We start from the raw sequence: 26,229 nt of genomic DNA on the forward strand, positions 1-26,229 counted from the left end.
TAAATTAAAAATTTTGGGCAGCTAGATAGCATAGTGGATAGAGCACTGGCCCTGAAGTTAGGAGGACCTGAGTTTGAATCCGACCTCAGACACTTAATACTTCCTAGCCATGTGACCCTGGGCAAGTCACTTAACCCCAATTGACTCAGGAAAAAAATATTTAAACTAAAAATAGCCTTCTTTTCTTACCATGATGGTTATCAAGGGCTCTCTGACCTTAAAGAGAATGAAAACTTATTAGTGCAAGAGTAGAATGGGGGATTTCTGTGTCCCCCAAGGATTCTATGCAGTGAGTGTAGCTTAAAAACTCATTACATGTTGGGTTGTTCATTCAAATCATTTCTATCTTCCATAAACCATGCTTAGTTTTGGGGATACAATTTAAAAAAATGAAGCCATCCCTATCCAACTTCAAGAAGCATAGATTCTCTTAGGAGAAATACATACTCAAATAAATCAATATGATATAATTTCAAAACTGGGGACAATACTGAGGAGAACAGGGGAATTAGAAAAGACATTTATTATTTTAAAAATGGTACTTTATTTTTTAATTACATGTAAAGATGCTTTTTATTTTTTAAAATAAAATTTTGAGTTCCAAATTTTCTTCCTTCTGACTTGCTTTTCTCACCCTTATTTGGTATAGATTATGTATGTACAATCATGTAAAAACTATTTTCATATTAGTCATGTTATAAAAGAAGAAATCCTTTGCAAAATAATTACAGTTTGAAAAAAGGAAAAAAAAACCTTCTTTTTCTTGGTGTGGAGAAGATTTTCTATGATTCTTTTCGAATTGCCATTGCATTGCTGAGAAGAGCTAAGTCTCATAGTTGATTATCACACAATATTGCTGTTGTTGTATACACTGTTCTGGTTCTGCTCATTTCATTTTACTTTGTATCAGTTCATGTAAGACTGATAAGTATATTTATATAAAGACTATCATTTGAAATGAACTTTGAAGGAAACTCGGGGCTAAATGAGGTGAAGTTAAAGATAGGCACAAAGGAAGAGCTTGTGCAAAGACACAGTAGTAGAAGGTTCTTTTGGTTCTCAGGGAACAGGTTAAATCCGTTTCCAATCTACCTTTTTTGTTAATGGTAATGCCCATATCATTAGTCTACAGCTATGGTCTCTGTGGATTTATCAATTTAGATTCCTAGTTTGGCCTCCATCCAATAGGAAAATTTTGCCCTCTTTCCTTTATGCTGTATTTCATTTTGCTCAAACTAATACCCAAGGATATTCTGGTTAATGTTTAATGATTGTCCCAGGGAGGGGGTGGAGAGAAGTATGAAACACATTTTTAAGTTTAACCTGCATTAGTAACATTTTCTCCATCACTTTCTTAAGTCTAGATAATTAGTAAAACAATAAATCAAGCTTCAATTTAATGTTTTTTTCTGATTTCTAAGGTAACATGTAATATCACTGTTTAAATGCTTGCACTGAAAATCTAACAATTGAACATGATTAACTATACACACATGGGTGTACACATAAAATCATTTATGTAAACATTTAGTTAAGCATATCTAACATATTTATATATAGCTAACTATGTTCAATTTCGGTATGTTCACAGATGTGCTGGCACATTTGTGTGTGTGGTTAAACATACATATATGTGGATATACATGTATGTATAACCATGCATGTTTAAATATCCACATAAACAATATTAGAATACCTTATATAGTTATAGGAGCAAAAATATTAAAGAAATTATAAATAATTACTATGTAGACATATTGTCTAAAGCTCTTCTCAGATCATAAAAGCCCAATTTGTTCTCTAGGCATGCTCTAAACTTAAATGATCCAGGTAGATTTTGCCTATATTATGATCTCTATTGCAGGAAGCCAAATATGAGTCACACAGGGTCCAAACTGTCTAGGCCCTCTAAGCCCCTCTGTCTTTCTACTTGCAAAGGATGAGCTACAGTGCCATCAGTTAAAGAACTGATACCGTTATACCCTACTCTATGTGGTTTCTCCTAAAGAAAATGTAAATCTCAGTCATGAACTCTGCTGGATCTGGACATATCATCTCAGCCTCTGCAAACGTGTATTCTGAGCCACCTTACTGCTATTTGATATCTGTCATTTCTGTGATCATTCTCCAACATCATCTTTCTACACATTTTATTTATTATTCTTAAGGATAATTGTATGTTACACTGGAGCAATTTCACTGGAGTGGTATCTCACATAAAATGCATAAAAGGTGCTATTCATATTTCAATATATTGAAGTATAAGTGGATCCCCATAAGTTTTTTTTTTAAATTGTTTTGGTGCATGTTGCCTGACCCTCTTCTAAAAAGATCAGAGAATAGATGATTATAATGGGTAAAATGACAGATGGTGATGACATGATAGAATGGGTGCCTATTGACATCTAAGATTTGAGTTTTGTTTATGGTCTTTTATAGGCATCTCCCTTTAAATTAACATTTAACCATATCAAGGCTTTTTGTCTTTCCCTCCAGCTGACATCCATGGAAATCCTACCTTTTTTGCTTTTGAGGTACCACTGAACTTAAGGAAACCAGTATGGTGGGATTTTTATTACAAGTCCCAACTTAGCAAGTTCATGTGGATTCTGATGTTGTTGCCTGCTATGTCTGCTCTTCTGTTGGACAAAATTGATCAATAATTTCCCGAGGTTTATCCTGACTGTGCCAAAGAAAAACACAAAGAAAGACCAGAACCATTTAGAATGGCATGCTGACAAGGAAAACTTCAGGAAAGTTATGAAATAGTGGTACTTCAATTGATATGTAACTGTGCACTACTACCCATGAGTGAATGGGAAACATTTGATCTCCTTCTCACTACGTATACATAGCTACATCATGAGCTAGTCCTTTCACAATTATGGATATAGGAAGAATTCTTGATCCCAAAGGGAGTAGAAAGGCTTATGAGAGATAAAATGGAAAACATGATTATAGAAAACTGAAAAAAACATTATTTTTAAACAAACAAAATCAATTTAGATAAAATTAGAAGAGAAAGAGTTAAATGAGAAAAACCTTTTCAGTAACTTTTTTCTGATAATGATTTTATATCAAGACACATAGAATGTATTAAAAATATAAGAACAAAAGCCATTGCTCATTATATAAATGGTTAAGGACTATGAAGAGAAAATTTTCATAAAAAAAGAAAATGTGAATTATCATTAATCATAAAATGTTTCAAGTAACTTATAATGAAATAAATTCAAATGAAAACAATTCTGAGGTACTACCTTATAAACATTATATTGATAAAAATGACTAAAGTTAGAAATTATCATTATTGGAGAAGCTATGGGAGTGTGGACATAGTAATGATGTTGGAAGAACTGTGAATTGATTCTGGAAATAAATTTGGAACTTGAAAGTAAAGTATTGCTAAATTATGCATATTTTTGATATGGGAATATCACTATTGATACCACTATTAGAGCTATACTAAAAGTAGTTTAAAAAAGAGGGTCAGTACAAAATATTTATAGTATCAATTTTAGTTGTAGAAAAGAATCGGAAATATGATGTATCTACTATTTATGGAATGACTGTACAAATGGTATATGAATATAATTTTGCCATAAGAAATAATGGAATAGACTATTTCAGAGTAAACCTGGGGAAACTTTTATAAACTCAAACAGAGTGAAGTGAAGTAAGCAGAATTAATGGAATTGTTTATGTAATAAGTAAAACTGGGAGAAAAAGCAACTTTGAAAGACTTGTGAACTGAGAAATACATTACTTCAGAGTATTCATCATGAAACATTGTTACTACCTACTCACAGAGAGGCAATGTACTTGCAATGAAGAATGAAACATGCATTTTCAGACATGGTCAGTGTATGTTTGTTTTGTTTGGCCATGCATATTTGTCATAAGACATGGTCTTTCTTTTTTGTAAGGGTGGCTTTAAAGAGAGAAGAGAGACAATGATAGTGTTGCTACTCACAAAAAAAGAAAAGAAAGAAATGAATATGAATAAAAAAATTTAAAAGACTGCATAGAAGAAGGTTTAGAAGGAAACTGTGGAAGAGAACCTTGACATTAATTCATTTATTTGTTTTATAACTTTAAAAGAGGAAAGAGCTGGATTATCACAGTGATTCACTGTTTTGTATGCTTTTTTCTTCTTTTATATGGGATTATTTCTGTTTGTCATATTATGTATAACTGAAAAGAAGCATTGTTATGGTTTTCCAACTGTACTTCTTTCCAGGTCTAGCAAGTGACTTATAAGTGACTTATAACTATGATGTAACCAGGTTATCAGTAGCATATTCTTTAGTTTTCCTTTTTTGAGAAGTTCTATTATGCTTTGTGCTTTATTAGGAACTTATAAAAGCAAAGATCATCTATCCCTATTTTGCTTTGTCCAGGGTGCATACATTAAGCTATTTGGGATGAAAGAATGCTAATGTCCCTGAACAGTGGACGGTGGTGGATGTGGCCAAGCACCTGAATTTGTAACAGATGAGATAGAAACCATGTCAGAATCAGGTATGTTTCAGCAACGAGTGGAGGGATTGATAGCAAAGGCATAAAAATAATAGAAAGAGCTGAATGGGTAGTGATGGCTAGAATAGAAGGCAAGATTTACTCACAGAAATGGGAGCAATAACAGAATTGGAAAAGCAACAGAGCAAGTTAATTGATCAAGAAGTGGGGATACCCTCCTCCAAAAGATACATGCTTAATTTTTGCTCTAGCTGTGAGTTCTTTAATACTGAATTTGCATGCCCCAGAAATACTCCCTTCTGTTAATACCATTCTTAACCACCACCTTTTGTGGAAAAATAGAAAGAACATTGACTAGACTAAGAGTATTTTGGTTAAAGTCCCATTTCTGGCACTTATCTTGACCTTAACCAAATTACTTTACCTCCCTTTGTTCCAATTTATTCATCTTAAAATGAACAACTGACCTTTGAGGTTCCTTCCAGTTTTTGATCCATGATCCTGTGATTCTCCTCTCTTCACTGTTTCTACATTCCTTTTCCTATCCCTTCCCTTTTAGAGAGAATTTAAGAAAGCTCCATGCTCTGCCCTCTTTTTTCCTGTCTCTTCTCCTTCAAAAGTCTTACCTAATTCTGTGGCTTTGACTTTCTCCTCCATATACATCTATGTCTATTATCTTCTTCCAAATCTTTCCTCTAGGCAAAATTTTTCCTCTGAGTTCCAGTCCCACATCTCTAACTCCTATTGGACATGTCATGGCTGAATCTCTGGTATTTTACTCATGTCCAAATCTTAATTCATTTCTCTTGATTCTGCTTCCTCTTCTGATTTTTCTTTTTCTGGTGATATGAGTTATCAGGGTTCCAAATTCTGTTGTTGTTTTTTACATTATCATATAATTTTTTCTCTTCCCCTCTCCTTCACCCTGCCCTAAAGATGGCTACCAGTAGATACAAATATGTATGTATTTTTATGTATACATGCCCACCTCCATATATATATATACATATATACATACATACATGTGTGTGTGTATAAAATCATTCCATACATATTTTATTTGTCAGTTCTTTCTCTGCATGCAAACGGCATCTTCCTTTATTGGTCATTTGTAGTTAATTTAGGTATTTATAATAGTCAAAATGACTTAGCAGCATTGTTTTAAAAACAACTTTGTGAGACTATTACTGTATATACATTCTCTTGGTTCTGCTCATTTTGCTCTTCATTATTTCATGCAAGTCTATTCATATTTTTCTACAATCAATGAACTGATTTTTTTCTTTTAGCTCAGTTTTATTCCATCACAATCATATGCCCCAACTTGTTCAGAGTGTAATCTTTTTGAGGGCAGCGTTTCTTTATCTTTGTAACTTGCCAAGGATGTCTGCAACTACCAAAAATACATTTGCTTTATTATCTCTATTAAATATTTATGAGACTGATTTATGGAAATTTGAGGGATGGCCTTGTTAAAAACATGATAAGGAAAAAAGAAGATTTTTATAGTTAATTTTCTATAAGATCCTTTATGTTTACAGTCACAAAATGCCTAAGAAGTATCCAGAACATGATTCCATTGTCTTAATTTTTTTTGTTGATTTCAATACATCATTTTGTCTCAAAATGTATAAGGACACATAATATAGGATTTATAAGGCATCTAGAGAAGTCATCTACCTCAATCCATATTTGGATGATAATAACTCTAATAACTTGAAGATTTCTAATTTTGGGAAAATCCCACCACTTTCAAATGTAGCCTATTTCATTCCAGAACAAAACTAATTGTTAGGAATATTTCAAAATGAAACCCAAGCCTACATTTCTATAATTACCATCCATTATTCCAACTTCTGATCTAAACATAAGCAAAATAAGTCTATGTCTTGTTCCATATGGCAACCATATTCCACATCTTGAAGCCAATTCATCATCTCCCTCTGTATCTGCCTTTATACAGACTAAGAATTCTTAATTTCTTCAATTTATCATTATGTGGCTTATACTTCATTCATCTAATTCAACCTGGTCATCCTTTTCTATATCTATTTCAACTTGTTTGTCCTCTTACTAATATATAGTGGGCTAAAACTTTTATTTTTTTTGTATTTTCCAATTATACCATCCTTATCCAATACAATATTTATGGTATTGATTTATTAACTATAATTGTAGACATTTATTCCTATTACATTACTAAAATTTATTCAATTTTTTTCTAGCCTGAAATATATAAATATTTTAAAATTCTAATTCTGGCATCTGATATGTTAGCTTTATCCTACCTAACCTTATGTCATTTGCAAATTTGATAAGCAAGTTTTTTGTATACAGCCATGTTTTATCTCATGATTTAGGGATCATCTCTGAGGGGTCAAGGTGATTCTTTTTTAATGCAATCAATTCAAATCCCTATACTGTTATATCTTCCCCCTGTTAGCCTCTCTTGATTAGTTCTCTAATTTCTTTTAGATAATTAATATCAATTAGCTTTTACAAATTACTGTGAAAATTCAGCAGTAACAGAAGTATAAATATCTCTTAGACCCCCATTCCACTACTTGAGATTGTACTTTTGCCTGTACCTCTTCAACTCTGGGGAATAATGACTCAAATCTAAAGTTGTTTGTTCAAAGCATTGCTCTCACTGAGTTTACATTCAAATGCAGCATAACCAAAGATGCATGATTTTATCTCCACTACATCTAGATTGGGCCATGTAGATAATATGGAATTTCTTTCCTTTTTATTTGGTTTCTAACAATAGCCATCATGGGTTCTAGCTTTAGGCTCACTTTTTTGATGTTTTAAAGCTCATGTTGCCAGTATCTTTCACCTTAAAGGAAAAAATGAATATAACAGATTCAGATACAACAGCAAATATATGTGCTCTCAGATTCATGCTGGCTCTTTGTAAACAAGCATCCAAGGCCCCTTTCCTATATGGAGGCTCCCCTTTGTACCAGCAAATATTCTCCTTCTTCAATATTACCTATGCCAGAAGGTACTAGAGCTAAGAAAGGTACCCTGGCTGACTATTACCTTTTGAAAGCACCCAATCCTAGCTACACAATAAATCTAAAAGCCTCCTCTTCACCACATGATTAGTAGAATAGAATCACTAAGAGTGTCAATGTATGCTCCATAGTTCACATAAGTATTTTATTAGGCAATACTATTGAACATATTCATAAGGATTTGGTTCATTGGCAAGACCTCCATTATACAGGATATCTCTAAAACACTAGGATATTTGCAATACTGTGTATATCAATTCATCCAAGTCGCTGGTAAACAACACTGGGGAGACAATGAACTCTTGTGGCTCACATAAAGAAATCCCTCTCAAAGTTAAGATTGGCTCAATAATGTCTTTTTTTTTAAAGTTTTTATTAATTTTCAACACTTACTTTTATAATATTTTGATTTCCATTTTTCTCCCTCCCATTCTCCCCATTGTCTTCTCCAAGATAGCAATCAATCTGGTATAGTTTTTACATGCACAATCCTATTAACCATTTCCACATTAGTCATGTTGTGAAAGAAGAAACAGAACAAAAGCGAAAAACTACAAAGAAAAAAAAAGGAAAATAGTATGCTTTAATCTGCATTTGGACTCTATACTTCTTTCTCTGGATGAAATAGAATTTTCCATCATGAATTTGGAATTATCTTAGATCATTGTATTGCTGAGAAGAGAAAAGTCTATCAAAGTTAATTATCTGTACAAAGTTCATGTGACTGTATACAATGTTTTCCTAACTGTTCTCACTTCATTCAGCATCAGTATTTCTTTCTATGTTAGAACAATAATATTCCATTATATTCATGTACTATATTTTGTTTAATCATTCCCCAGTTGATGGGAATCCCCTCAATTTTTAATTCTTTGCAACCACAAAGAGAGCTGCTATAAACATTTTTGTGTGGGGGGGCCTTTCCCATTTTTGGGGGATACAGATCTAATCATGGTATTGGTGGATCAAAGGATATGTTTTAGGGCCTTTTGGGGAGAGTTCCAAATTGTTCTTCAGAATTGTTGGATCAGTTCACCATCAATGCACCAACAATGCATTAGTGTTCCAATTTTCCCATATCTTTTCCAACATTAATCATTTTCCTTTCCTATAGCAAAAATGTCTTTTGATTATAGTTTTTAATCAGTTTTAAATTTATCTGATAGTAATATTGTCTGATATGTATCCATTTGTTCCTAAGGCAGCATGGAAAACTGTCAAAAGATTTGCTAAAATCTAATTCTTTTCTATATGAGGCATTCTCTTGATATATCAGTCTAGTAACCTTGTGGAAATGAAATGGGTTCATAAGTGATGAAAAAGTATTGTCAGAAAATATAAAAGTATTATAATATAAAGGTATCGCTAGGAAACTGTGCTTATATAACAGTGTGAGGAATAGACAAGGCTAGTGGTACACATCTATAATTGCTGCAACTGGAGAGTGTGAACCTCATAGGTAGCTTGAACTTGGGAGTTGCGAGGTATGGTTAGTCAATAAGTACCTACTAATGTTAGGTACTGTGCTAAGTCCTGGATCTATAATGAAAGGTAAAAGATATTCCCAATTCTTAAGAAACTCAGTCTAATGTGGGAAACAACATGCAAATAACCATATACAAATAAGCTATTCACAGGATAAAGTAGAAATAATAGGAGGTCACTAATATTAAGAGGAACCAGGAAACATTTCCTGCAGAAGACATAATTATATGTGTGACTTGCTAGAAGCACAGGACATCAGGAGGTAGAGATGATGAGGGAGAACATTCAAAGCATGGAACAGCTAGTGAAAATGCATTGAGTTGAGAGAATTGTCTTGTTTGAAGAATGGGAAAGAAGCCAGTATCACCAGATCTTATAGTATATGATGATATGTAATGCATGTGTAAAAGGACTGAAAAGTTGTATATGGAGGGGTCCAAATTATGAAAAGTTTTAAATGCTAAGGGGAAGATTTTTATATTTGATCTTGCAGGTGATTGGGCATCATTGAATTTATTGCAAGCAAGGTGAAGAGGAGTGATATAGTCAGACCTGAACTTTGTAAAGATCTCTTTAATTCTCCACTTTAGTAAGGAATGAAGAGAGACTTTTGGCAGGGAGACTAATGAGCAAACTCTTGTAATTTTCTAGATAGGAGGTCATATGGACTTGCAACAAGATGGTAACTATCAGAGGAGAGAGAGGAACATATGTGAGAAATGTTACTAAGGGAGAATCAATAGGTCTTAACAAGGGAGGTGAGAGAATGAGGAGTTAAGGATGACATCTATGTGGTGACTTAGTGCTTAAGTCAATGGGGTGTTTGCATTTTACTATGTCCTTCCTAGGTGTAAGGTCTACTAGGTTGCCTAAGGAGGGGCAAACTCCCTCAGATCAGAAATGGAGATCAGAACATCTTTTGCATATTATTACTGGAATTGGCTATATGAGTGGCCACCACACTTCTAGTTTTGAGTGAGAGAGGAAGACGTAGCCTCAAGACAAAATAAACAAACACAAACCAAAGAACAACAGATATGTGGCTTCTATGTAGCACTAATAGTCACAGAATATACAAAGAACCCAGAGAAGTTTTGTAGCACATTGGGTGGATTCTGTATGGAGGATGATATAGACTAAAATCACCCAGTATCCTCTGGAGAGGTCGTATCCATGTTGATAAGAGTACTGTTGCTTCAGATAATATTGCAATATATCTAGTGAAACCTAGACAATATTTTTGCACATTCTAAGGTTTTGGGTACTTGATGGATTGTAATAAAAATGAATACAATTGAAGTGAAATTGAAGAAGGAATCCCCAGAATGTGTTGCTATCCTACATATTAGACCCCATAACATGTTTATATAGTGTCCCAAGCAATTCTTTTAATTTAAATAAAACACTTTTAAAATACTGTAGAATGATAATGACAAAGTTGAAGAAAATTATCCTTTTTTTGAGCTTGTCAAGATTGCAACTCATTTTAGATACCAACCATTATCACCATTTTGTTCAAAATACTTTGAGAAGGGGTTTGGATAGGGTGTTTCAAAGGATTACAGAAAACTAGTTCTTGCCTTCAAAGACATGCTAAAAACCAGTCTTAATACATTAGAAACCTCAGAAAATAATTCATAAACCTTTGCTTAACTAACAAATCCATATATAAGTATTCTAGGACTTACAGGAATGATAAAAGAGATCAGTGGTCCATTGGGGGAATATGGAAAATCTTCCTGGGAGAATATGGAGCTAGACTTTAGAAGGAATGCATTCCTGATTTGAATCTGCCAGAAGAGGGGAAAAGCCATTAAAGGTGGGAGAAATAATTATATTTGAGTCAGTGATCATGTTTGCTTGACTGGGGTAGAGATAGTAGTTGCCTTTGTGCTGTGGAAACTAAAAGTTTCTACATTGTGGATCACAAGAGACTGAAGCCTATCATTTGATGTATTGTTTAGATTTGCAAATTCAAATTTATCAAATAATAAGATCTAATAGGAATTGGAACCACAATGTTATTTCTTTGGTATAAAGAACTACCAAATGAGGAAACTCTTTCTACAAATGCAAGTTGGTATCTTTAGCACAGGGCAGCTAGGTGGTACCATAGTACATAGAGCTTCATTCTTGGAGTCAGACTCATCTTCCTGAGTTCAAGCCTGGTCTCAGATACTTCCTAGCTAAGTGACTATGGACTATTCCCTTAAGCTTGTTTTCCTCAGAGTCCTCATCTGTAAAGTGGCCTAGAGGAGGAAATGGCAAACCACTCCAGTATCTTTGCCAAGAAAACCCCAAATAAGTCATGATGAGTTAGATGCAATTGAAAAACAACTGAACAATATTATCTGTATAACTTGTAGTCTAAGTTGCTTTAAGTATTGAAAGATACTTTGTTCAAGGCCACATACCTATGTATATCCAGAAGTGGGGCTTGAATCTGGATTTTCTGATTCCTGGGCCAATTTTCTTTTCACCAGGTGATGCTGCCTCTAAGTCTCTGATAAACATGGAAAAACATTCTTCTGTAGAGAAAAGAAGTGACAATAATCCAAACAAGATTGTCTCTAAACCATGTTACTAGGTATAGCATGAACTGGATGGCAGAGAGGGTATTGGGGGAAAAGTTTGAGTGGAAGCTAGTGTTGTAGTTTGGTTTTATATAGTTAGAATATAGATTATGATTATGGAAAGATAATAATGATTTGAAATGGAGGTGGATTAGAGATAGGCTGTCTGTCAGAGGTGAGTGGAAAAGAGATTTAAAATACACATAAGATAAGAGGCTAAAATTTTGGGAGGAAAATTCAATTAAATTCAATAAGCTTTATTAATGACTATGTACTTGCATTGTGGATGCAAAGATAAAAATGTAAATAATCTGCCCTCAAAGAACTTCCATTCTACTGCCAAAGAAATACTATACCTATATGCAAATAAATAAGTACAAAATAGAGAGAAAATAAAACTAGAAAGAAATTCAGAGATCTGTGAATGAAGAATAGGAAGGGCTAAGAAAGATCTTTCATGAGAGGTGATACTTAAACTGAACATCAGAAATGAGAAATAGCTTGTGTCAAGATACAGAGGCAAGAGACAGAACATTGTATAAAATGAAGTCAACGAAGTCGCTATATTGTTAAAGTGATGAACATATCCAGAATCATAAGATCCTAAATGATGGAATTATTGATTTGGATATGGAAGGAACCTTAAATATCACCGAGTCCAACCAACTCATTTTTTATATGAAGAAACTGAGACCCAGAGAAATATAATGACTTTCCAAATTTATATTGTGGGTGACACTCAGTGTTTGAAGCCAGGGATCTTGATTCTAAGTTTAGTGCTTTGAACTAGGTGTTCACTAGGACAGGATTAGACATTTTGGGGTTATGGTACGAATATGAAAACCTGTTCTTAATGGATTTATCTCTAAAGGCTTTGAAATTGCTTCAAGTTCTGAGGGCAGAGGGGAAATACAGCTCAACTATTCTGTTTGGAAGAAAAGTTTTATTTACATTGTGGCATCATTTTGTTCCTCAAAGTGCTTAGATTCTATATGATATTTGAGAAACAAGTTAATTATTGAGTTACAATCAGCAAATAGGTTTGCATTCTGGAGCAATCTCAGAAATTAAGACACACTCCTTTTATAACAAGCTTTCTTCTGTCCCCCTTTTGAGGAATACAAAATGTAATGCCATCATAGTCATCATTTGAGATTAATTTTAGAAGCCTCAGTCTATCTTTTTCTGATGTTCTTTTTTCACTAATTGCCATGTATTGACTCCTAGCTGGGGTGGGGATGGGGGATATGTACAAAGGTAGAACCATATAATGCTATCATCAGCAGATATTTGGTTTTTTTTTTTAAAGTGCAGATTTGTTGCAATTGCCCATTTATTACATTAATTTTTATAAAATAAAATATTATGAAAGTATTGCAAAAAATGAGTCAAGTTTGTGAATAAGAATACTCCCTATTTTGATGATTTTAGAATACTGAGTAAAATCTATTGAAATGTGAGAAGAAAATTCTCTCTCTCTCTCTCTCTCTCTCTCTCTTTCTCTCTTTTTCTCTTTCTTCTCTCTCTTCCTTCTTCCTTCCCTCCCTTTTATAAAACTGCAGTTTTATTGCAGGATAATATGGTAAAAAGATTCATTGTAAGGGTTACCTAACAACGTTGGTGGTGTTGATGAATAGTTGCAATTAATACATTCCCTTAATTAGTCTGATACCCAGAAGATGCACCTGGCAGGTCATTTTAATACTACAATTGATTTATAGCTGCTAGAAATGATTTTACCAGCTATCTTCAGAGAGCACAATTAGAGTGGATTTCATTTTTTTATGCATTTTCACTGAGGAATAAACATAAAAGGTCTATGTAATTCAGAACAAAGCAGCTATAATGTACTAATGGTTTATGGATTTTATTAATATTCAGCTAACATTAGAGGCAATTTTAGGGAATAGCAACCTATTTTCTTTATGAAGTATTCAGGTTTTTTTAGTATCTGAGTGCTTTGTTTAAAAAATAAACTGTATGTTTTTTTGATGAGTTGCTACTGTTTCTTATAGGAAAATATTTTCTATGTTGTAACATTAAAAAAGACATCAGAATTTTTAAAATGCTATACACTGGTTGAATATACATGTAGTTGTATATTATATATTTATTTCTTACACATGCATAATTAAAAATAAGTATTTGTGTTTTTGTATAATTTAAATAGTGGTACCATTAATGTAATTATTAAACTAGTGCATTGTATCCTATCACTGATGGAGGAAGGAGTATTTTAGAGTTGAACAGGTAACATTGTTTTCAAGTCTCAGATTAAATTTCTAGATTTAATTCTCCATTCACTTGGGGAAGGGTTATATCTTTAGGAAAATCACTAATCTTTCCGTTTCTCTTTCATCATTCTTAAAATAGGACCAATAATATTTACTTAGTTGTCTATAAATCACTTTAAGGGGCACTAGAACTCTGCACATTGAAAATTATTTTTAAAAAAGGTTCGTGTTTTGAAAACCTCACCCTTATAAAGCTAAACCCATAAAAACATGTTTCTACAATAGGTCCATGGTTAGCAAGCTCTTTTTGGTTGAGTCATTCACATTTCAAAACTTCAGATGAAACCACATGGATATTTTTCAAATCTTACATATGCTACATATACATACATTTGCATATTATATACTATATATAACATACATATTGTGAACAATATACATAAGTCCACCACATTCTTTAGACTAATCTCAAAAGTCTAAGATTATGTATTTGTATAATGTGAAAAATTCTAATCAATTTCATACATGTAGTTTATATGTTTTATGGAGGCATTGAGGGTCTGGCATGAAATTTCATCAGTATGAAGGACTCCTGGTCTGGAAACGACCTCCGTTACTGCAGATAGGCAAATCATCTGTAACTTATAGTCTCAGAGTTTCCTGGGAATACTGAGAGGTTAAGTAATTTGCCCACGGTCAAATAACAAATATGTACCAGGAATAGGACATGATCTTAGACCTGACTCCAAGAATGGCCCTCTATCAACCAACTATGCTGCCTTTGATTGGGTAAAGTGCCAAATGAACACACACACACACACACACACACAGGTACACAATTGCCCCAAGTATGCTCATTTCTTGACCACTCCTAGACAGAGGCCAGAGTTCTGGACAGGAGAAATCCTACACAAAGACAGTCGATTTGAGTCTCTGGTAGGAAAGGGAATGTGTTTATTTTCTCTGCCCTACTTCCCTAAAGAGAATCTTTCAGCCTTAGAGATGACAGCAGTGGAGAGACATTGACAGAATTGTAGGAGTTCCTGTAGAGCAATCATATAGTGGAAGAATCACAGGATCCAGATTAGTGGAAAGAAGAGGAAGAATTATTAAACCCTCCTGAATTCTCAGACTAAGCAAGAGCTACATCTGAGGAAAAGTAAGAGACAAAAACCAGATGCAAAAAAGTAAAGGGGGACTTAGTTCTTCACTAGCATTACATGGAGACACAAACCACAATACTATGTTACCAAGGGAAATCCCAAAGAGCATAAAGTGCCACTAATATCAGTCCCTGTCTAAGTAATATAAGAGTTTGGATTCTGGGTCTTAAATTAAAATGATCATAACACCACATTTGAAGGAGGATTTAAATGTGTCAAATGTTTTCACATTCATTATCTCAGTAACCCCCTGTTCCTCCCTTAAATTGTTATCATTCTCTTATTTTGCAAATTATCTATTTTTTATCCATAGCTATGTTCATCTCCCAGCAGAATCTTAGTTTTCAGAGGGTAGGAACTGAACTTATTTTTGTCTTTGTTGCCCCACATCTAGGCACTTAAATGTATATTGAACTGTTGAACTGAATTGAAGGGAGTTCAGTTCTGGTTAATGGACTTTGATTGTGGTTTCCATTTTAATGCATTTATCTAGAACAATTAAGTTGTGTTGTTTAGCCATGTTTGACTCTTGTGACTCCTTTGGGGTTTTCTTGGTAAAGATATTGGATTTTCATTTCCTTCTCCAGCTCATTTTACAGATGAAGAAACTGAGGCAAACAGGGTTAAGTGACTTGACCAGGGTTATACAGTTAGGAAGTGTCTGAGGTCAGATTTGAAGTCATGAAGATGAATCTTCCTGATTCCAAACCCAGGGCTTTATTTGCTGTACCACCTAGCTGCCCCTACACTCAAGAAGTTCTCACCAAGGTGGATAAAATATAGAGCATTTTAGTTCCCTTCTAATTCTATGATTTTTGTTAAACAAACAAACAAAACCAAATCTCTAACCCTTTCTGTAATGGTAGGAAGAACTAGGCCTATACTGTATTCCTTCAGAGATTATAATGATATAGGGTGCCTGCCATAAGTGGCTGTGGTTTGGTTGTCACAAGTTCTTCAAGAAATTTGGAATTCAAAGGGTGTTAGAACAGCAGTTTCACTTCTTACTATTATTTCGGCATGGCTCACTGAGGGTGTAGGGCTGCCCTGTGGCTCCTGGCGTCTTCTGACCCCTGTACTACTTCTTATGACTAAGGTTCTATTGGCAAAATAGGAAACAGGTTCTGACTTTTTGTAAATTATAGGACTGGGACCTTGAAAGGTCATCTAGTCCATCCCCCTGCTTCTGGGAAAGATGAAATGCAATTATCTTAACTTCTGGAGCTCTCTCTGAAACCAATTGATGTTCTAAGTATGGAAGTAAATATTTGCCTCAGGAGAAGTCTATGCTATCTAGATAAGTTTGTTTTATTTTGTATTGTTTTTGGTAAATAGATATTTGAAAGTGAGTATCTTTCCCTTCTGACTTCATTCTTAACTTGATCAACATTATATTTTTCTCCAATTCCAGTGCTGCAGGTGATTTTTAATACTAAGCATTAGCATCATTGACAGCCATCTGTGCACAGAGCTCCAGGCATGTATGTATCTCCTAGGAGATGTCTACACTAGCTTTTCAACATTTCAGGTTATTGTTGCTCAAATCACCCAAACTCTTTGCATTGAAAGATTTGGAAACAAAAGCCAGGTATTGCATCCAGGGTGAGAGTCACCATATTTGTGATTTGTTGGACCACAGAAATTCATCTTGGGGCCCTTTCATTCTTTATTGTTGAAGCAACATAGAAGCAGATTTTCTTCTCCCCCCTCTTTTTTGTTCCTACTTTCCTTTCTATTCCTTTCCTTCTTTCCTTGTTTCTTTCTTTCTCTCTTCTTTCTCTTTCTTTCTTTCTCTCTTCTTTCTTTCTTTCTTTCTCTCCTCTTTCTCTTTCTTCTTTTTCTCTTTCTCTCTCTCTTTCTTTTTTCTTTCTTTCTTTGTCTCTCTCTTTCTCTCCTTTTTTTCTTCTCCTCTATTTCTCTCTTCCTTCTCTCTTCCTTCCTTTCTTCCTGCCCCTGCTCTTTTTGCCTCTTTCCCTCCCTCTCTTTCTGTCCCTCCTTTATTCTCACTTCTTGTCTCTCCTCTCTCCCTGCCTGTCCTTTGCTCTTTCCCTCTCTCTGTCTCTTTCCTCCCTCTGTTCCTCCCTCCCTCCCTCTATTCTGCTCTGTCTCTGTATCTCTATTCTCTGTCTTTCTTCTGAGTAGGATTTTTTCTTCCTCAAATGAAGATTTCCTTTTGTATCAGTTCTTTGGTGCTTGGAATGACTCAAAATTTGGGACTTTCATTCAGGGTTTAGAAGGAAAATAAATGATCTAATTTTAAAAATATCTTCCCTTGTTCCCTATTCTGTATTTTTGCCAGGTAATATATGATACCATGATATTATCTTTATTCCTCTTGACTTTTCATAGTTGTATTCTACTGTCGTTTTAATAATGGATTTAACCAACCATTTGTTATTTAGTTATTCAGTTGTGTCTGACTTTCCATGACTCCTCCAAATTATAGCAGCCCAATATTGTCCATGGGGTTTCCTTGGCAAAGATACAGAATGATTTACCATTTCCTTTTCTAGTGGATTAAGGCAATCAGAGTTTTGTTACTTGCCCAAGGTCATACAGCTAGTCTGTGTCAGAGGCTGAATTTAAACTTGGATGTTCTTGATTCCAGGCCCAGTTCTATCCTCTAAGGCATCTAGCTTCCCCATAACCAACATTAGTTTATAGCAATATAAGGCTGTCATTTGTGAGCCTGTATGAGAAAATAGAGGAATTTTCTATTATCTAGCTTCCTAGGTGTTTCTATGTAAAGTGATTTCTGTCATCAAATCAAATAAAGAGCTCTTAAGAGTATTAGGTTCCCAATACTCCTTTGGATATATATATATATATATATATATATATATATATATATATATGTAATACTAAAAAACCTTATCGATTGTGCTTCACCTAAAACTAAGACATTTGATAAACATGTGGAGTTACCAGGAATATAAATATCCTCAGCTATTCTTTAGATTTGCATTTTATCAGTGAAATCAGTAACTATAGGACAGCATATTGTATGATCTGGAGTTTCTCAGTGGTACAGGGCAACAATGTGAGAGGCAGTAGATAGAGCTCCAGGCTCAGGGTCAAGAAGATCTGTGTTCAAATATGGTTTCAGATACTTGCTAGTGGTATGATCCTGGGCAAGGGTCCTATTCACCTCATTTTCCTCATCTGAAAAAGGAGCTGGAGAAGAAAATGGCAAACTATTTCAGTATTTTTGTAAAAAAAAAAATCCCAAATGGGATCACAGTCAGACACAAGTGAATTAAGATACTGTGAAGTAGTAGGGTGGATTTCTCTGTGGGTTTCATGATGGATCCTAGTTATGTTTCTTAATCAAACCAAAATTTCCATTTAAAAGGATCCCAAGAAAGCATTACTTAGCCTTTGGAATTGTAGCACTAGATGGGATAGAAATTTCTAATACAAATATTGTTTGCAATACACAGACAATAGGTTCTTGTCAACAAGATCAAGAAAACACAGGAAATGTACAGTGGACAATATCTGCAGATCAGTTCAGACAGACTACCTCTCGCTCAGGCGGGAAATGTTGCAGCAATATTCTACTTTCAGATTCCAGGATGTGGGATGCATATTCTGAAAGAAGTGTCCCGTCCATCGGAGGGAAGCCAAGGAGCTGTCAGAATAATTCATGTCACTTGGTATCAAGTGATTTTGATTATTTACCTGATAGTAAAACTCTAGAGTTGTAATATATTCAGAAGATCGATAGAAAGATGCCTCAGGATATTTGTTGCATTACTCATAAATGGCTGTAAATATAAGAGGACACTGTGGAAAGAATCCTAGATTGGAGGTCACAGTACCTGGGTTAAAATTCAACTTCTGATTATTACAAGTGTTACCTTGGACAAAATACCTTCCTTCTCTTGACTTCATTTTCCTTATCCTTGAGATGAACGGTCCCTTAGCCCCAGTAGAGTCACAAAATTAGTGGCTCTCCTTCAGGCCTATGAGTAAGTAATTGGTACTCCATTCCCCAACATTTGTCTCCCAAGAAGTTGTTAACAAAGTTGTTCAGTCTACAATGAATTTTTAAAAAAATACAGTGATCTCTTAGTTGTTTAGTGGAAGCTTTGCTGTTAGTGTGTGGTATGATTCCTTCACAAGCCAGTTTTCTGAATTCCACTGGAAAGGTAGTGACCAATATCTCATTAGAAAGAATGGAGGAGAATAAGTTGTGGGTATATGGGTATGGAATCTTATATTTATTGTCACATATTGTTAAAGGACTACTGAGTTAATCATTTTAATTTTTGTTGAAAGAGAAAGATCTGTGAGTGGGGTTTTAATTGAAAAAGAATCCAATGTGAAAAGAAAAGGTACCTCTCTGTTTCTGTCTACATATATAGATAGTGATAGGTAATTATAATAAACTTAATATTAAATGGGCTTACCTATTAGGAATCAGTATCCAAAATATTCATATAATTAAAACTGCCTGGCCAGGGAAAGTTAATAGATTTTTCAGGGTATTGTTTGAGAAAGTGAGACCATACAAGACTAAACTGGCATCCTATCTATCATCTGATTTTAGGCCTTGCACTAATAAATGCATAGAACAGTTAAAAGAATGCTTTTTGAGAAGATTCCTTAACCTAGCATGCTCAGAAAGGGAAAGGCTACAGAAGTGTTGCTCAGGCTGGTAGCAAGTTGGGTCATACAGTTATCACAGTTGAATTCCTTACTGGTATATTCATGTAGGAATCACAACATAACTCGCCAATATAGTTAGAAACACAAGATCAAATGTGGAGGACACACATATACAAGCTATTCCTCACTGGTGGCCCTTTCCAGAAAAAAGGTTCCTGGCAGAATAAAAAAAAATGCACTCATGAAAGGAGGAGCTCTTACATATTTTCTGTCTCTCTCCCTTTCCCTCTACTTTTCCCTCTCCTTTTCCCCTTCCCCCTCGCTTTTCTCTATCTCTGCCTCTCTCTATGTCTCTTTATGTTTATTTGTTCTTTTCTTTGTCTCACTCTATCTCTGCCTTTTTCTGTTTCTGATTCCCTCTCTTTTTTATGTCTATCTTTTTTTCTCCTTCCCCCCCAAATTCTATCTTTAACTGTCCCAGTCTCTTTCTTTGTATCTTTCTTTCTTTGTTTCTCTCTTTGCTTTTCTCTGTCTGTCTCTCTGTCTCAGTGTGTCTTTTTATCTCTCTGTCTTTGTCTCTAACTCTTTTCTGTCTCTCTCCTTTCTTTCACTTACTGTCTTTATCTTTGTGTGTGTATATGTGATACATTCTCTCATTATCAAACTAGAGGGTTATAGCCAGTCTAAAGCATCACCAATAGTCCCTTTTCCTTGAAGCAGAATGATATTGGCTCATTGCAGTCGCTAGTAGAATGAAAGCAAGAGCAATGTGTGTCTTTGCTATGGCCACAGCTGCCCACTCCAGTCACCAACTGCACTTCTTTTCTAATGGTGTCAACAACTAGATGTAGTGATGGAAGATCAGAGATTTAGAGCTTCAGAATGATCTGTTTCAACCCTCTCATTTTACAGATGAAGAAATAACAAAGAAGACTTGGAGCATTTGATCAAAGTAGGTATCCTTGACTTACACATATCTGCTGGGCTGTACTAATTTTGCTGATATCAAAACTTAATAGATAATTAAGATTTGTATTGTTAATAAAACTTGCACTGTTAATAAGGTACTAAAACAATACTATTATTATGTCTTTTTCTGGGCAGAAAATGGCAGTTCTCTCAATGGCAAGGTTTTGTAAAACTTAACCTTGTTTTGGGTTTAGGGGGTCATACCTATAACCCCTGCCCCTAGGGAGGCTGAGATGCAGAAATTCTAAGTTGAAGTGGGCTAAGCTGGTCAGGTGTCCGCTCTATGTCTGGGATTAATATGAGAAACCCTGGGAGTAGAGAGGCTACCAGGTTGCCTTAGGGAGAGTGAACTGGCCCAAGTCAATGTTCCTGTGCTGATCAATAGTAAAACCAAACCTGTGAGTAGCAGTTTATGCATTTCCTGTATATCTTAGTCCCCCTAAAATACAAAATTTAATCTGCCTAAACTTATTAATAACTGATTGTCAATGGTTCTAGTAAAGCTGGTCAAGTGATCATCACTTATTGAGAGGCATTCCAAGTTAGATAACTTCTTTCTAGAATTTCTATTACATTGGGGTGTTTTAAAAAAAATGCTTTATGGATAGATATATAACCTGTTTTCTAGTATTACAATGATGAAAATTTCTACAATATCCTGATTACATGTTTCTTAGTCTAGAAATTAATTTAATTGTTGGTACTCATAATGATTGATTTTTGTAGTGACTAAGGTTGATATCCTATTGTAGGAACTAAACTATATTCATATTGACATACTGGCTATGAATGAAAACAAGAGACCTAATGAAATTATCCTTATGGAAGGATAATTCAAAGTATCTCAGAGAGACAATTTAGAGAAGATAGAGAAATTGTTTTTATCAGGCCAAAAAATGACACCATATCTAAAGACTTTGGGACATTTTTTCTTATGATGATGCCTATGAAGATAATGGTATAATCTGTGCCAAAATCTGTTTCAAAAGATAAAGGGAATGCAAAAATCTAGGAAGAACTTGCAAATCCTCTAAACTGAATCAATATCTTTGAAATTCCCTGACTCCAATGAGAAAGTAGGTATGGAAGAGAGACAAAAACCATACTGGAAAATACAATTGGGGAAAAAAAAATGAAAGGGTCCGAACATTTATGCCTGTATATCATAAATAATTTCTTAAAGAAGAGAGTCAGAAGGCATTGACCATTGTGAACACAAAACAACATTTAAAAAATGAAGTTGATGGCACTTTAACAGATAGGTGATGACTGGTTACTGACATGAAAGTGATTTCAGAAACAGCTGCCTGTGCATTCAGATCATCAACTACTTAGAGGAAAGGCTAAAATCAATACCAAATTAGATGAAAAGATAGTTGAAGAAAATGTGCTGCATGTAATTATAACAACTCCATCCCGACCTATTTAAATCAGTTGGTGGTGGTGAAAAATAAGAAATGAACAAAAGTAAAGACATTGATTCTATTTCCATGTCTTTGATAAGTAGCCAATATAAAACAGTGTCCAGATGGGGTCCTCAAACTTTTTAAATGGGGGCCAGTTCACTGTCCCTCAGACTGTTGGAGGGCTGGACTATAGTAAAAACAAAAACTTTGTTTTGTGGGCTTTTAAATAAAGAAACTTCATAGCCCTGTATGAGGGAGATAAATGTTTTCAGCTGCTGCATCTGGGTCATGGGCCGTAGTTTGAGGACCCCTGGTCCAGAATAAGACCATTAAGAAAGCACAGAAACTGTGTCAGCTAGCAAATATTTGATCTTTCTTTTTGCCTTGTCATGTGGCAGGTTAGCCATGTTTAGAGTAAAAGATTATTTGCAAAACATTATAAAAGAGGAAGACTAAGGTTTATGAATAGTATTGCTACTCAAAATGTTCAAAAATGTAAAATAAAACTGCAGAAGATTTTTGTACAAGACTCATGAAAGCCAGATCATCCCAAGATAAGTTGTTGATGAGACAAAAACAATAAGTGGATGAGGAATTGCACTTATTCTTCATAACAATGTATTAAATCTATTGATGAAATCATCTACTACTTCAGTAAGTCATTTACAATATAGGGAAGTGGAAATGGTACTTTTGAAAGGAAAGTCATGAAGGACCACTGGCTCATAACAAATGCATACCAAATGAAAATCTTTTATGAAAGAGACACAATTTTAAAAGTACTCAGGAATTAATTTTCAAAATATCAAAGGGATACTGATTTTAAAAGAGAATAAAACTTCAATTTGAGAAAAGAAACTGGATAGGTGAGAAGGCATTATCAACAACCAACCCAAATACCTACTCTACTTTTTAGAACATCTTTATGAAAATTATCTCTATGTTCATGGAGATGCTTATCCATGATAGAAACATTAGAAAAGATGAGGCAGGCCTTCACAGATGCTTTTTTAAAGCAGCCCGTATCCTCACAATCATTCAGCTGACAATGTAGAAAACAAGAAATCACTATGTCTGTTTTTTTTATTACTGAGCTTCTTCAAGATAATCTGATTCAGTAAAGCAAAATACAAATTTAAAGATTCTATTCAAAGAGCTTCCCATGCACATGTTATCATACCAGAGTCTGCCAGTTGTAACCAGAGATAATTTTGTGCCATAATCTCCTTGCTACTAACCTTAAGGAAAGTATCATATGGATAGACACACTTACCCGAGATGGCTGTGTCATGGAGGACATTTTGTGCAAAATACAGGAAAAAGAATATTGTATGAATGTAGACTTTTGAAAGATGCTCCTGTTTGTAGATGATATTATGTGTATTTCATCAAGTTTAGAAACCACACGCAATCTCTTCAAAGAGTTCCATAATCACTAGAAAGAAATTGACCAAACCATTCCAGATGATAAAGTGAACTCCACCCCCATGCATATAATTTAGATTCTAACATTAAGTGGAATATGTAATTTGTATAATGTTTTCCCCTTTCTTCAGCATCTGATGCATATTGTGAACAAAACCCCAAATTAACAATAACAACAAAAACTCAAAACAATAAAGCAAGAACTTCAAGCTTCTTATTTGAAAGACTCGTTTTTTTTTTTATTTCTGTCTATAAAAGATGGTCAGTTCACCTACTAAAAAATTAAGTCCTATGATCTTGGACTTGGCAACATGAAGACGCTTTTCAGAATTCTAACTAGGTGTTGATTTCAAAGTTTGTTGTAACACATAGCAATAAAAATAAGATACTGGTTCTGGCACCTTCAGGGAAGCTGAGATCCCTTTTTGGTTGAGACAAGTCAAATTCTGATATATCAGGGGATTCCTGAGTGGTTGGTAGTATCTGCAGAAATAATAATTGAGAGAGGTCCTCATATAATGCCAGACAATAGTGTTAGGAAGCCATAATACATAGGTTTCATCTGTTCATAGTTCTTCACATATTGTCTCACATGTTAGACTGAGATCCTTGAGAGCTCTGTTTTTTACTTTTCTTTTTGTCTCTAGGATTTTTATTCGCCATAGAGTAGATATTTAAGAAATGTTTATCAAATGTTTCATTGATACTAATATGCTATACCTAGTATATTGGGGAGATAATGTAAAAATTCTAAATTATATTATCAACAGGAATCGTACCATGGTATAGTAATGAAATCTGACACTAGTATAAATTAAAATGAGTGAATTCTCTGTCAAATAATGGAATTTTGTGGTCTTCCTGGCTCATTTCTCCTATATTTCCTAATGCCATATTTGAGCCACAAATTCAGTGTTTATAAATCATAGGTTATATTTCATGATTATTAACATGTTACATATGCTACTTTATTTAACCCCCACATCATCCTATGGGATAAATAGTTAAAACATATTGATCCCATTTTATAAAGTAGCAAACCAAGGATCAAAAAGGCTAAAAAAACCTGTCTTAGATGTCATAGGTATGGAAGTTGGTTTTGAATTTAACCCTCTGATTCCTAGTTCAGTGCTCATTGTTACTATCCCCTGATGCTTCTTTAATATGATTTCTTTGGTATAAGTATCGACAAATTGAAACCCCTCTATAATTTGTAAGCTGGTGTTCAAGAATTATTTTTGTCAAAAATTCCATGACTCTGATCAACTTGCTGATAAAATTATGCAAATATACATAGTCTCCTCTTTGGATCACAGATGAAACTGGCCCTGTATTTGAAGACTTTTCATCTTGGTAGAGTTTGGCAGAACATATTCTTAATTTGCATTGACTTTAAGAACACAATATTGTCACTGAGATTTTAGCATAGGACTGACTGTTTTTGTAAGGTTTTTGACTGCAATGGAAAACAGAAAGTAGTTCATATTAAAATATGATTCCCAAATCCTGTCCCTGCCATGGGTACCGGTTTGGTAAGTGCATTGAAAAATGACAGTCAATTAACAACAACTAAGAACACAGTTATATGAAACCTAAAATGTGTGTATATGTGTACTTTTAAAGGTTTTAAAAAGAACTTTTTGAAATTATTTTATCAAGTATTATAATAATAAAAATAATTCCTGGAAATATTGCTCTTTCTTCTGAAAATTTTGAAGTATTTCACTTCAGTCTTTCTTATGTCATGATTATAAGGCATGAAAATGAATAGCTATTATTCTTTCTGATATAATTAAAAAAGAATTTGTTTTTATTTTTTTACTTTAGTATTTTCCCCCAATTATATGTAAAGATAGTTTTCAACATATATTGCTGTAAGATTTTGAGTTCCAATTTTTTTCTCCTTTCCTCTCTTTCCTTCCCCCTTTCTCAAGACAGCAAGCAACCCTATATAGGCTACACATGTACAATCATGCTAAACATACTTCTATATTTTTATTTTTTATTACAGCTTTTTATTTACAAGATATATGCATAGGTAATTTTTCAGCATTGACAGTTGCAAATCCTTTTGTTCCAACTTTTTCCCTCCTTCCCCCCATCCTTCCCCAAGATGGCAAGTTGACCAATACATATTAAATATGTTAAAGTATAAGTTAAATATAAAATAAATATACATGTCCAAACAGTTATTTTGCTGTACAAAAAGAGTCGGACTTTGAAATAGTATACAATTAGTACAATTAGCCTGTGAAGGAAATAAAAAATGCAAGCGGACAAAAATAGAGGAATTGGGAATTCTATGTAGTGGTTCATAGTCATCTCCCAGAGTTCTTTCCCTGAGTGTAGCTGGTTCAGTTCATTACTGCTCTGTTGGAACTGGTTTGGTTTATCTCATTGTTGAAGAGGGCCATGTCCATCAGAATTGATCATCGTATAGTATTATTGTTGAAGTATATTATGATCTTCTGGTCCTGCTAATTTCACTCAGCATCAGCTCATGTAAGTCTCTCCAGGACTTTCTGAAATCATCCTGTTGGTCATTTGCTACAGAAAAATAATATTCTATAATATTCATATACCACAATTTATTCAGCTATTCTCCAATTGATGGGCATCCATTCAGTTTCCAGTTTCTGGCCACTACAAAGAGAGCTGCCACAAACATTCTTGCACATACAGATCTCTTTCCCTTCTTTGGTATCTCTTTGGGATATAAGCTCAGTAGTAACACTGCTGGGTCAAAGGGTATGCACAGTTGGATAGCTTTTTGAGCAACATATTTCTATATTAATTATGTTGTGAAAGAAGAATCAGAACAAAAGATAAAAACTACAAGAAAGGAAAAAAAACCCCAATAATTT

At 34.3% G+C, this 26,229-nt stretch overlaps 1 long non-coding RNA gene across 3 annotated transcripts in view; it reads right to left on the minus strand.

Annotated features, from left to right (window-relative positions):
* The window catches only part of LOC116422460, an 85,302-nt gene that overhangs the window by 5,434 nt on the left and 53,639 nt on the right, over positions 1-26,229 (minus strand). The window contains exons 1-3 of one of the 3 annotated variants that reach the window (XR_004233106.1): positions 23,214-23,543; positions 11,399-11,512; positions 10,673-10,774 (exon numbers count right to left, since the gene is read on the minus strand). This is a non-coding gene — a long non-coding RNA (uncharacterized LOC116422460). Of the gene's footprint in view, positions 1-10,672; positions 10,775-11,398; positions 11,513-23,213; positions 23,544-26,229 lie in introns of those variants that run through there. The other 2 variants (XR_004233104.1, XR_004233105.1) reach the window with 2 other exon arrangements.

This window comes from Sarcophilus harrisii, chromosome 3 (genome assembly GCF_902635505.1).
Source record: "Sarcophilus harrisii chromosome 3, mSarHar1.11, whole genome shotgun sequence".
In the NCBI taxonomy this organism is placed as follows: domain Eukaryota; kingdom Metazoa; phylum Chordata; class Mammalia; order Dasyuromorphia; family Dasyuridae; genus Sarcophilus; species Sarcophilus harrisii.